This window comes from Dasypus novemcinctus, chromosome 18 (genome assembly GCF_030445035.2).
Source record: "Dasypus novemcinctus isolate mDasNov1 chromosome 18, mDasNov1.1.hap2, whole genome shotgun sequence".
Classification (NCBI taxonomy): Eukaryota; Metazoa; Chordata; class Mammalia; order Cingulata; family Dasypodidae; genus Dasypus; species Dasypus novemcinctus.
The window spans coordinates 77,275,829-77,286,747 of record NC_080690.1 but is presented as its reverse complement, the minus strand read 5'-3'; the positions used below and the strand labels follow the sequence as shown (position 1 = coordinate 77,286,747).

At 38.7% G+C, this 10,919-nt stretch overlaps 1 pseudogene; it reads right to left on the bottom strand.

Moving 5' to 3' along the window:
- Window positions 1-1,446: 1,446 nt before the first annotated feature.
- On the bottom strand, window positions 1,447-1,530 carry LOC111759659 (U6 spliceosomal RNA; annotated as a pseudogene).
- Window positions 1,531-10,919: the final 9,389 nt, after the last annotated feature.

Genomic DNA, 10,919 nt, shown 5'->3' with positions numbered 1-10,919 from the left:
ATTTAAAACTGTGAAGGACCCAGATGTAGGGTTATTACTATCCCCTTATTGAGGATGAGAATTCTTATTCAGCAAGAGTTCAAAAGCAGGACAACAGATTGGGAAGCAAATTTGGCTCAATGGATAGAACGTCTGCCTATGACATGGGAGGCTCATGGTTCAAAACCAAGGCTTCCTGACCTGTGTGGTGAACCGACCCACAGGCCGTGCTGTTGTGCACAAGGAGTGCCATGCCATGCAGGGACCCCCACACACAATGAGTGCACCTCATAAGGAGAGCCACCTCATCCAAAAAAAGTGCAGCCTGCTCAGGAGTGGTGCTGCACACATGGAGAGCTGATGCAGCAAGATGACCCAACCAAAGGAGACACAGATTCCCAGTGCTGCTGACAAGACTACAAGTGGACACAGAGAGCAGACAACTAGGAGGGGGGGAAGAGGTGAGAAATAAATAAAATAAATCTTTAAAAAAAAGAAAATAAAAGAGTCAGTTCAAAATCTGAGATGCTGAACATTTATGTGCTCATTGCCCCATATTGTCTTGAATGAGTTGACCTCATCTCCTTTATTGGCCACTGTGTTCCCTGGATTTTAAAATAGAGCCTGGACCATGGGGAGTTAATCAATTTTGGGTGCAAGATAGAAAAATACTGCCAACATTCTTTCTTTTATGTCAATTTGAATCATTCACTCTATATCCCTCTTTTTTCTCAGCCCCTATGGAGGGCTCCATGCACCACCAACTGATTTTTTGGGGCAGAATTTGACTGAGACAAATGTAGCCAAAATCACCCACAGCATCCCAATGTCAAAATCCATGATTCACAACTAAGGAGCATATAACTATAATTATCAAGAACTTTTGACACTGCCAGCCCTTTTTAACTTCTTTCGTATGAAAACTTTTTCCACATAAATGTGTAATATACATTATTATACTTAGCAAAATGAAAATAATCCCTTACTATTATCTAGTGCATATTAATGTTTCTTCAACTGGCTAATATTTTTTCCCTCCTTCATTCACTTCAATTAGAATCCAAGGAGAGACTATTATTAATTTTTGTTGGAATACTTTAAGCACAGCCAGGATATTGCATCCATTTCACGGCATATAATAGAATATATTGTTCTAAGCAATAAGTTTGTAAAACATGACCTTAATACCTCTGTCACACTCTACAAAATTAGGGACCAACATCACATCTGAGTGTGTAGCTATGAAGTCTTTATTCTTCTACAGCTCCTTTTAGATACCATATCTTTACTATATGTAATATCGTTTCATGTCTTTAAACAGTGTATGACGTTTTCTACAGTAGAGATGCCCAGAGAAGGATTTTATATTACTTTTTAAAAAGATTTATTTGTTTATTTATTATTTATTTATTTATTTCTCTCCCCTTATCCCCTCTGTTGACTGCTCTCTGTATCTATTCGCTGTGTAAAAATATGGAACGCCTCACTAATTTGAGTGTCATCCTTGCGCAGTTGTTCCAATTTTAGTATATGTGCTGCCAAAGCGAGCACACACTTGGATTTTAAATCTCTGTATTCTCATATGGAATTCCATGCCTCACATTTTCCACTAAATGGTACATATAGCATCAGGCTTGATTTGTTTTTTTTTTTTTGAAACTGAAAATAAAATTTATTTATTTTTTCCAAATTCTACTCAATTTATTCATTTTTAAAAAAATATTACATTAAAAAAATTTGAGGTCCCCATTCAACCCCACCACCCCCACCCCACCACTGGCCCCACAGTAACACTCTCCGCCATCATCATGACACATCCATTGCATCTGGTGAGTACATCTCTGGGCATGGCTGCACCCCGTGGCCTGTGGTCCACACCATAGCCCCCACTATCCCATGTTCCATCCAGTGGGTCATGGGAGGACATACAATGTCTGGCAATTATCCCTGGAGAACCACCCAGAACAACTCCAAGTCCTGAAAATGCCTCCACATCTCATCTCTTCCTCCCATTCCCCACACCCAGCAGCCACCGGGGCACTTTTGCCACACCAATGCCACAATTTCTCGATTATTAACCACAATAGTTCATGAATAGGATATCATTAAGTCCACTCTAAGCCTTACTGTATTCCTCCTTCCTGTGTTCCTTGGCTTGGTTTTGTCCATTCTACATCTATGTCAAGAGGGGGCTTAGATTCCACATGGATACTGGATGCAATCCTCCTGCTTTCAGTTGTAGGCACTCTAGGCTCCATGGTGTGGTGGTTAACATTCTTCAACTCCATGTTAGCTGAGTGGGGTAAGTCCAATAAATCAGAGTGTAGGAGTTTAAGTTGGTTGAGGCTCAGGGCCTGGCTATCATATTGTAAGTCCAGAGATTCAAATACCCTAGATATATTTTAAACCCCAGCACCAACTACAATTTCAGTAAAGTAGCAGGAAAGGCTTGTGAAAAGAGATCCCATCTGAGTCCAGCTCCATCATGCAGAAACACCAGCTCCAAAGAAGGGCCAACAAACATGGCAGTGAATGCCATCTGCCATGACCATAGAACCTGTGGGTCTCTTTAGCCCTCAAAAATGACCAATACCTGGGGTTGTATCTACTTTATCTGTCTCTGAGACTCTGCTCAGGTGTGCATAAGGGCAATCCTTCTGACACCCTCCAGACTCTTTTTCAGAGACTCATAGCCATATGAACTCATTTGTCCTTTCCATTTCCCCCTTATTTTGGTCAAACAGCATTTTTAACTCCTGTTATTACATGTAGACAGGGATATTATGCTGGTCTGCATTGAACCTTTAATTCAAGGTTGTTTTCTAGTTACATCATAAGCTGGTACTTGGTAGTGATCCCTTGGTGCCAGGGAGGCTCATCCTCGGGTGTCATGTTCCATGCTGGGGGAAGGCATTGCATTTACATGCTGAGTTTGGCTTTGAGACTGGCCACATTTGAGTAACACGGAGGCTGTCAGGAGGGAACTGTTAGGCACAGTGCTGCTCTAGGCCTTGTTCTTAATTCAGGTGTATAGGATCACAAGCATAGTCATTAGTATCAGGGGCTCACTGTTGGACCCTCATTCCTTCCTGGTCCTTACCATTGCACCTGGGGGACTGCCGCTGCTCCCCTAGGGACCACAACAGAGCCCCCGCAGCCAGGAACCCAGTACCCCCCCAGCTGTTGTTTTTAATTGTTTCCACTATGACAATATCCAAACATTTCCATGCACCCTGGACACATGCCCTGTATAACTCCCTGTCAACTATGTATCATCTGTCAATAACATCCCATACCAGTATTCCTCCACTGCTATTGTTGAACCACTCTGTGATCCAAAACTTCCTGAAAAGTGAAGCCCAATATAATGTCAGGTTCCCTTACTAGTAAAATGGAATATAGCGATGAGATTAAAGCTTAGATATAGAATACATATTGATTTGGAAAAATTCTACATCCTATCTTTTTCTTTCCTTTTTTCCCTTGTTATTGAGCTTCTCTTCACAAGAGCCTTAGATCACAGTAATTCATATATACAATAAACATTACTCCCACATATCCATTATAAAACCTTGTCCCTTTCACAGCAATAATCTTTTAACTTATTCATATCATATTTACTGAAACTGATGTACATATATTGAAACAATAGCTTTCAAAAAAGGTAACATTTGTGTTTACATTGAGGTTTATACTTTAGGCTATACAGTTTTCTAAATTTTTTAGTTATCCTATGTTTTACATTATGGTTTACATTATTAGTCTGTCATCCCCTATGTTTTTGGTGTAATATTACATGTTTTATATCCATCCTTGTGTACTCTTGTCAAACAATTCTCTTGTACTCACATTTACTTTGGTTCCATCTATTCAATATCTATTTCCCCCTCCCCTTGGACCCACAGTGACAGTCAATCTTCATTTCTTGAGGATCCATGTTCAGAGATACTTGCAAGAGTGTTGACAGCTTGACTTGCTCAACTGCCCTAATGCCCTGGGAGCCCCCGTTTCACTTGTGAGATACATTTCCCTCTATTTGATGGCATTAGTCCTCCCCAGGATGTGGGTCTACCTTCACTCTCATTATGTGGGTCTCTACCCAATAGTATAACCCACTGTGGCAAAATGAGCATTCAGATATTCCCTAGGAGTCTGTCCTGCATCAGATTATCCCCTTTGAGTATCTTAAGCAGGTAACTTTCCTAATTATATTTTGAAAAGTTTTTCTCAGCATTTTACTTTCAACCAAAACCTGACAATCTCCTATGTTCTTATGTTGCCCCTCCCTCCCTCCAATTTCTTGGGCAATATTACCCATCCACCCATCCCTAGCCCCCCTCAAACCCGCAAAGCCCCACCCAAAGGTAACCATATGCCCCCATTTTATCTCTTCCTTGTGCACATACAAAACTCCAGCTTGTCCTAGATTTCACACATGTAGATGTCAGCTTACATCCTTCCTCCACCCTCGATTTCCTGTAAGCCTATCTTCCAGTCTTTAGCTCTCTGAGGGAGCTTTCTTATTTCATATCATTGAGATCATGTAGTATTTGTCCTTCAATACTTGGGTTGCTTCACTCAAAATAAGGTTCTCAAGATTCATCCATGTTATCACGTGTGTTTTTAGTGTATTTGTTCTTAAAGCTGAGTAATATTCCATTGTATGTATATACCACATTTTATTGATCCTCTCATCTGTTGATGGGCATTTGGGTTGTTTCCAACTTTTGGCGATAGTGAACAATGCTGCTATGAACATTGGTGTGCATATATCAGTTCATGTCCTTGTTTTCAGTTCTGCTGGGTATATACCCAGCAGTGGCATTGCTGGATCATATGGCAAATCTATGGTTAGTTTTTTGAGAAAAACCGCCACACTGTCCTGCAGAATGGCTGGATCCTTCTGCATTCCCACCAGCGGTGGATGAGTGTTCCCATTTCTTCACATCCTCTCCAGCATTTGTATTCTTCTGTTTTTTTTTTCATAGCAGCCAATCTTATGGAAGTAAGATGGTATCTCATTGTAGTTTTACTTTGCATTCCCCTGATAGCTAAAGATTTGGAGCATTTTTTCATGTGCTTTTTAGCCATTTGTATTTCTTCTTTGGAGAAGTGTCTGTTTAAATCTTTTTCCCACTTTGTAAATGGTTTATCTTTTTATTTTCAAGATACAGGTGTTCTTTATATATGCAGGTTATAAGTCTCTTATCAGATACATGGTTCCAAATATTTTCTCCCATTGTGTAGGCTCTCTTTTCACTTTCTTGACAAAGTCCTTTGAGGTGCAGAAAGCTTTAATTTTGAGGAGCTCCCATTTATCTATTTGTTCTTTTGCTGCTCGTGCTTTTGGTGTGACATTCATGAAGCTATTTCCTATTACAAAGTCTTGTAAATGCTTCCCTACACTACTTCCAAAGTCTTTATGGTCTTGGGTGTTACGTTTAGGTCTTATCCATCTTGAGTTGATCTTTGTATAAGGTGTGAGATGGTAATCCTCTTTCATTCTTTTCCATGTGAATATGCAGTTCTCCTGGAACCATTTGCTGAATAGGCCATTCTCTCCCAGTTGAGAGGGTTTGGTGACTTTATCGAATATTATATGGCTATATATATGAGGATCTATATCAGAACTCTCAATTCAGATCCATTGGTCTGTGTGTCTCTCCTTATGCCAAAACCATGCTGTTTTCACTACTCTAGCTTTGTAGTATATTTTGAAGTCAGTTAGTGTGATTCCTCCAATTTCATTTTTCTTTTTCAGTATCTTTAGGTATTCTGGGTTTCTTTCCTTTCCAAATAAATTTCACAGTTAGTTTTTCTAGTTCCTTAAAGAATGCTGTGTTGATTTTTATTGGGATTGCATTGAATGTGTAGATCAATTTGGGTAGGATAGACATCTTAATAATATTTAGTCTTCCTATTCATGAACAGGGAATATTCTTCCATTTGTTTAGATCTTCTTTGATTTTCTTGAACAGACTTGTGTAGTTCTCTATGTATTAGTTTTTTTATATCTTTAGTTAAATTTATTCCTAGATATTTGATTTTTTATTGTCTATTGTAAATGGTATTTATTTCTTCATTTCCTGCTGGGCTTGTTTATTACTGGTGTACAGAAATGCTAATGATTTTTGCACATTGATCTTATAACCTGAGACTTTACTAAACTCATTAATGAGCTCTAGAAGCTTTTTTGTAGTCCTCTCAGGGTTTTCTATGTAGAGGATCATGTCATCTGCAAATAATGAAATTTTGACTTCTTCCTTTCCAATTTGAATGACTTTTATATCTGGTCTTGCCTCAGTGCTCGAGCAAGTTCTTCTAAGTGAATTTTAAATAGAAGGGGTGATAGTGGGCATCTTGTCTTGTTCCTGATCTTAGAGGGAAGGATTTTAGGATTTCACCTTTGTAAACGATGATGGCTGTGGGTTTTTCATATATACTCTTTATCATGTTCAAAAAATGTCCTTGTATTCCAATTTTTTGGAGTGTTTTTATCAAGAAAGGGTGCTGTATTTTGTCAAATGCTTTTTCTGCATCTATAGATATAATCATGTGATTTTTTTCCTTCAGTCTGTTTATATGGTGTATTACATTGCTTGTTTTTCTTCTGTTGAACCATCCTTGCATACCCAGAATGAATCCCACTTGGTCATGGTGTATAATTCGCTTAATGTGTTATTGAATACCGTTAGCAAGTATTTTGTTGAGTATTTTTGTGTCTAGGTTCATTAGAGAAATTGGTCTGTAATTTTCCTTTCTTGTGGTGTCTTTGTTTGGCTTTGGTACTAGGGTAATGTTGCCATCATAGAAGGAGTTAGGCAATGTTCCTTCTGTTTCGATTTTTTGGAAGAGTTTCAGCAGGATTGGTGTTAATTTTTTCTGGAATATTTTGTAGAATTCACCTGTGAATCCTTCTGGCCATGGACTGTTCTTAGTTGGGAGGTTTTTAATGACTGATTCTATCTCTTTACTTGTGATTGGTTTGTTGAGATCATCAATTTTTTCTTTTGTCAATATAGGCTGCTTATGAGTTTCTAGGAATTTGTCCATTTCCTCTGAATTGTCATTTTTGTTGGAATATAGTTTTTGAAAGTATCCTCTTTTGATAATCTTTATTTATGTGGGGTCAGTGGTGATATCTCCTTTTTCAATTTTTATTTTGTGTATTTGCATCTTCTCTCTTTTCTTCTTTGTTAGTCCCACTAAGGGTTTGTCAATTTTACTGATCTTCTCAAAGAAACAGCTCTTGGTCTTGTTTATCTTTTCAAGTGCTTTCTTATTTTCTATTACATTTAGTTCTGTTCTTATCTTTGTTCTTTCTTTCTTTCTTCTTCCTGTGGGGTTACTTTGTTGTTTTTTTACTAATACTTGCAAATGTGCAGGTAGTTCTTCAATTTTTGCTCTTTCTTCTTTTTTGATGTATGAATTTATGGCTATAAATTTTCCTCTCAGTACTGCTTTTGCTGAATCCTATAAGTTTTCATATGTTGTGTTATCATTATCTTTAGTTTCAAAGTAGCTATAAATTTCTTTTGAGATTTCCTCTTTGCCCCACTGTTTTTCTAAGAGTGTGCTCTTTAATTTCCATATCTTGGTGTGAAATCTTGGCCTTTGGCCCTTGCAAATTTCCAGCTTCACTCTGCTGTGGTCAGAGATATTATTTTGTATGGTTTCAATCTTTCTGAATTCATTGAGCCTTTCTTTGTGGCTGAGCATATGGTCTGTCTTGGAGAATGATCCATGTGCACTTGAGAAAAATGTATATCCTGCTGTGTTTGGGTGTAATGATCTGTAAATGTCTATTAGCTCCAGCTCCTCTAATATATGGTTCAAATATTTTGTTTCTTTAGTGATTCTCTTTTGAGATATTCTGTCCAAACTTTATAGTGGTGTATTAAAATCTCCCACTATAATTGTAGAGGCATCTATTCTTTCACTTAGTTTTTCCACTGTTTGCCTCAGGTATTTGGAGGCACCCTTGCTAGGAGCATAAATATTAATGATTGTTCATTCTTCTTGAGAGATTGTCCCTTTCACTAATATGTAGTATCCTTCTTTGTCTCTCACAGTTATTTTGCATTTAAAGTCTATTTTGTCTAATATTAATATTGCTACTCCTCCTTTTTTTGTTTGTTTATTGTTTGCCTGCAAGATTGTTTTCCAACCATTCACTTTGAACCTCCATGAATCCCTGGGTCTAAGATGTGTTTCTTGAAGACAGCATATGGATGGGTCATATTTCCTTATGCAATGTCCCAGTCTGAATCTTTTGACAGGTGAGTTTAATCCATTGATATTCAGTGTTATTACTTTCAAGGAATTATTTATGTTAACCATATTTTCATTGGACTTGTGTTTGTAATATTTTGGTTTTTTTCTTTCTCTTTTTGTGTTTTTCATTGTTCTTACATTCTTCTCCAACTCTGCCTCTCCTGTTTTTTCCTTTCTTCCTGCAGAACTCCCTTTAGTATTTCTTTAAGGACAGGGTTCTTGTTGGCATACTCTTTCAATTTCTGTTTATCTGTGATTATTGGTGAACTCTCCATCATTTTTGAATGTTAGTTTAGCTGGATAGAGTATTCTTGGTTGGAAATTTTTTTCTTTTAGTACCTTGACTATATCATACCACTGCCTTCTTGCCTCCATGGTTTCAGATGAGAAATCAGCACTTAATCTTATGTAGCCTCCCTTGTATGTGATGGTTTTCTTTTCTCTTGCTGCTTGTAGAAATTTCTCTTTGTCTTGAGTGTTGGACACTTTGACAAGTATATGTCTTGGGGTGGGCCTGTTGGGATTTATTATGTTTGGGGTGCGTTGTGCTTCCTGGACATGAACATCCATCTCTCTCTGTGGATTTGGGAAGTTTTCAGCCATTATTTCCTGCAACACCCTTCTATCCCCTTTCCCTTCTCTTCTCCTTCTGGGGTGCCTATAATACATATGATTGTGCGTTTTGCACTGTCATTCAGGTCCCTAAGTCCTATCTGGATTTTTTCTATCCATTTTTCGATGAATTCTACTATCTGTTTGATTTCAGATGTACTGTCTTCCACATCGCTAATTCTCTCCTCAGCCTCTTCTAATCTGCTGCTATTTGCTGAGAGTGTATTTTTGATTTCTTGAACTGTGGTGTTCATTCCCATTCATATCTGTTATCTTTTTTGTATATGCCTGCAATTTCTCCTCCAAGTTTTTTCTTCATGTTGTTAATGTCGTCCTTTACTTCATTAAGCTGGTCTCTAATATATGTTTTGAGATCTTTAATTATTTGTCTGATGTTCTGTTCCCCTTCTTGGTTTTTAGTTTGTTTATTGGATTCAGCTATGTTTTCCTGATTATTGATTTGGTTTGTAGTTTTTTGTTGCTGTCTGGTCATCATTTTATCTTGACGGGTTTAATCAGTTCCTTAGCTTCTTTGTCTAGTCTTGGGGATTAATTAGTTGTTGTTCTTGAGTAAGTGTTATGTCTTCTCTTTGTCACTTTGTTCTTCTTACTCTAATTTATTGTTGCTGACTAAGTTCACTTTGAAGGAAAATATTAGGGACAGGGAAAGGAAAATGTGTAAGAAAAGAAAATGTGTAAAGTTGTATTGGTAATAAATGTTAACAGAGCAACAATGTGAGATCTGGGAGAATGGCTGTTAGACTCCCGTATGTTGTGTAGAGTTATAGCAGTAAGTATAGTATCTATAATGAGATAGTCAATTGAATGTGGGGAGGAATATAGTATGAATTAAAAACCAGTGTTTTCATGAGAGAGGGAAAAAGAAAAGAAAGAATAATATCAAGAGTGGATAAAAGAGAAAACAGAACGAAGGTATTAGAAATTAAATGTTAGACAATTTGGGGGGCAAAGAAAGGGAGGTGGAATGTAAGAGAGACAGCAGATGATGGAGGATAGCAAGATGTGGGGGAAAGGGGATAGTGTAGGTGGCCAAAATCAATTCACACAGAAACGAGGAAATGGAGGATGAGGAAACACAGCAAATTTGAAGTGCTCCCTGCAGCACCTATTATATAAATAAAAAATAAAAAAATAAAACAAGAAGAAAAAGAGAGAAAAGAAAAAAAAGAGAAGAAAAAAAGGGTTGGCAAAGAGAAGGGAGGGAGACATGCAAGAAAAAGAAAAGAAGAAAAAAACCCTAAATAAATGAGAAAGGACCTTGGAGGATTAAATGGGAGAAAAGACCAGGAGATAATGCAATATTAGCTACCAAGACAATAAAGAAAAGAAAAAAGAGAGAGAGAAAAAACAAAATACAAAACACAAACACCAAGGGCTAGGATAATCAAGGACTTCAGATGAACATCAGGGCATGGTGGATTCAGGGATGGGAAGTCTGTGATATTGCAGACTCAAGAGGTGTGAGACTCTGGAGTGTGGGCCACCAGCATTTAGGGGACACAGACCTGGGAACGATGCATCCAGTTATCAGGGAGCCTGGGAGCTCCACAGTGCAATACAGCATTCAGGAATCCCCACAGCTGGGCACCTGCCCTAGGGGGAGGGGTCACACCTGCAAACTCTGACCTGCATGTCAGAAAAGCAAAATTCCACTTGCCACAAGAATCTCTTCTGTTACTGTCTCACCAAACCAACTTCCAGACACCTCCCACCCTGTAAGCCCCCAATACAGCCTGCTGGGGGCGCTGCTGTACTACAAACAGTTCAAGGACCACTGCAGATGGGCCGCCTGCCATAGGGGGAGGGGCTCTAGCCAGGAGCTCTGACCTCCGTGTTAGAAACCCAAAATTCCACCTCTCACAAGAATCTCCTCCATCATTGTCTCACCAAATCGACTACCAGACACCTCCCACCCTGCAAACCCCCTAAGCAGCCTGCTCAGGGCTTGGGAACTCCCCAGCACAGCAAAGCCTCCAGGAAATTGCTGCCGCTGGGCTGCCAGCCCCAGGGGGAAGGGTCCCACACGCAGCCAT